The sequence below is a fragment of the Triticum dicoccoides genome, chromosome 2A (genome assembly GCF_002162155.2).
Source record: "Triticum dicoccoides isolate Atlit2015 ecotype Zavitan chromosome 2A, WEW_v2.0, whole genome shotgun sequence".
NCBI lineage: Eukaryota > Viridiplantae > Streptophyta > Magnoliopsida > Poales > Poaceae > Triticum > Triticum dicoccoides.
Window position 1 is genome coordinate 25,133,226 of NC_041382.1, and position 3,463 is coordinate 25,136,688.

Here is a 3,463-nt window from a genome sequence, read left to right on the forward strand (position 1 = left end):
CTTTGTTCCATAATCCATCAAATCTTTACCCAAAATTTGAAAACTTCACAACACAAAACTCAAAATAGAAAATCTCGTGAGCCCCGTTAGAGAAAGAAAATAAAACACCACTTCAAGGTACTGTAATGAACTCATTCTTTATTTATACTAGATGATACCCCGCGCGTTGCTGCGGGAATTTGTAGTGTATAGGAGGAGGATTTATGGAGTGCGGAATAGTACCAATGAGAAGAAATGTAAATATATGTTTATTTGAATGCTTGGAAGATATAAAAAGTTAGACAAATTGCTATATTGTAGAGTATCTCTACATTGGTGTAATAAATAGTGCATCGACAAAACAAAGAGAAGTAACATATTCCGATGATAATTTTCTCATAATAATTGAAGATAATATCATTTGTTGTATTTTTCTTGTGGGAAAATTTGTTGTCTATTAGAATTTCTTGTGGGAAAATTTCACTAGTGGCTTCTCTCAAGTGCATAAGTATTATGGTGGGTAAATGAATTACTGTCGAGCAATTGATAGAATTGAGCATAGTTATGAGAATATCTAGGTATGATCATGTATATAGGCATCACGTCCGCACCAAGTAGACCGAAACGATTCTGCATCTACTACTATTACTCCACACATCGACCGCTATCCAGCATGCATGTAGAGTATTAAGTTCATAAGAACAGAGTAATGATTTAAGGAAGATGACATGATGTAGAGGGATAAAGTCATGCAATATGATATAAGCCCCATCTTTTTCTCCTCGATGGCAACAATACAACACGCGCCTTGCTACCCCTGCTGTCACTGGGAAAGGACACCTCAAGATTGAACCCAAAGCTAATCACTTCTCCCATTGCAAGAAAGATCAATCTAGTAGGCCAAACCAAACTGATAATTCGAAGAGACTTGCAAAGATAAACCAATCATACATAAAATAATTCAGAGGAGAATCAAATATTTTTCATAGATAAACTGGATCATAAACCCACAATTCATCGGATCTCGACAAACACACCGCGAAAGAAGATTACATCGAATAGATCTCCAAGAAGATCGAGGAGAACTTTGTATTGAGATCCAAAGAGAGAAAAGAAGCCATCTAGCTAATAACTATGGACCCGTAGATCTGAAATAAACTACTCACACATCACCGGAGAAGCCATGGAGTTGATGTAGAGGCCCTCCGTGATCAATGCCCCCTCCGGCGGAGCTCCGGAAAAGGCCCCGATATGGGATCTCTCAGGTACAGAAGGTTGCGGCGGTGGAATTACATTTTCGTGGTGCTCCTGGATGTTTCGGGGGTACGTGGACTTATATAGGAGGAAGAAGTACGTCGGTGGAGCAACGAGGGGCCCACGAGGGTGGAGGGCACGCCCAGGGGGTAGGCGCGACCCTCTGCCCCGTGGCTTCCTCCGTTGTTTCCTGGATCACGTTTGTTGAGAAAATCACGTTCCTAAAGGTTTCATTCCGTTTGGACTCCGTTTGATATTCCTTTTCTTCGAAACCCTATAATAGGCAAAAAAAAACAATTTGGGCTGGGCCTCCGGTTAGTAGGTTAGTCCCAAAAATGATATAAAATTGTAAAATAAAGCCCATTAACATCCAAAATAGACAATATAATAGAACGGAGCAATCAAAAATTATAGATACGTTGGAGACGTATCATTCCTCTAGTATTCGGGAGTTGCATAATCTCATAGTCATAGGAACATGTATAAGTCATAGAGAAAGCAATAGCAATAAACTAAACGATCATAGTGCTAAGATAATGGATGGGTCAAGTCAATCACATCATTCTCTAATGATGTGATCCCGTTCATCAAATGACAACTCATGTCAATGGTTAGGAAACTTAACCATCTTTGATTAACGAGCTAGTCAAGTAGAGGCATACTAGTGAAACTCTGTTTGTCTATGTATTCACACATGTACTAAGTTTCCGGTTAATACAATTGTAGCATGAATAATAAACATTTATCATGATATAAGGAAATATAAATAACAACTTTATTATTGCCTCTAGGGCATATTTCCTTCAGCTTCCTCGTGAGGCTAATGCAGTGGCCCATGAAATAGCTAGAGTTGCTAGATCGTCCCCCTAATAGCTGGTTACCGTTAGATGATGCTCCATGTTTTTTAATAGTTTGTTGGTTAATGATGTAACTCTGGTGATTAATGAATAAATGAAGGGGGGAGCACGCTTCCCGGGAAGACATTGTTGCGCAGGCTCCATATTCTGTCGATTATCTATAGGATCATAGCTCGTGTCACTTCTGTGCTATGCATGAGCATATCAAAGAGCCATTCATTCCCAACACACTTGAAATATATATTTTTCCTTTGGTGGTAGAGGTCACACTTCCCACATCGCCTCCCAAAAGCCCGCCACCACGGGGCAGGAAATGAGCACATGAGAAGAGCTCATGGACACAAGACTTCATTTTATGAGTATACACAATCACACCATTTTGTTTATGCATGAGACTCCTACCTTTTTGTCACCTTTTTACTCATGAATCAAATTTCTATTTGATGAGTTCCTAACTATTCTTTTTCTATAAGTGAGCTAACATTCATTGTGATTACTAAAGGCAAAAGTACATTATGACATGCTGCAAGTGAAATTAGGATACATCTAAATGCTAGAATTAAAACATATACCCCAAATTAAGATACAACACAATGCTACCACATAACCGTACTAACACTACATTAATTCACCTTCACTGTGACCATTAACCTCGTCCAAAATATATTGTTATGGCTGGCCCAATGTGACCTTTGTCTGTGCACCAGACTTCTATTATGTGGATTTTTAACTTTTTTTCCATAAGTAGGCTAATATTGTTTTGATTAATAAATAAATAAGACACATTACAACACAATACACCTCCAGTAAAGAGACAATACAAGGCTACGACATCGCTCCTATGTGAAGTCATCATCACTATCATCATTAACATCGTTCCTATATGTGCATCGCTCCGTGGAATCATAATCATCATCATCATCATCGACATACCATTTACTAGCATGATTAGAGATTGCGGCACCAATAGATGATGCACCACCCTTACCTCATATAGCACACTTAGAAGTTGTGCTACCATTCGATGATGCACCACCCTTGGATAGCGTTGGACACTTAGATGATTCAACAACCTTACATCAGCGAACAATGTCGAACGACCATTAATTGACGTTTGTCGAAAGTTTCTCATAGTACTTTCATCACGTGGACTTATATATTTTTCTATTCAGAAATTCTTTGCCCTTAGAGTAAACCTACACACCACAAATATTAAGCAAGATGAAAAAATATTCCAACTATGATACTCCCTACTAATTTAGCAAGGAAATTACCTTAATGTGCTCCACCTATTCCTTTGATTAGAGCCTAGTTATAAATGATTACTCATAGAATTGTGCCGCGCAAAGTTTTTTAGTACACGCACCCGTATT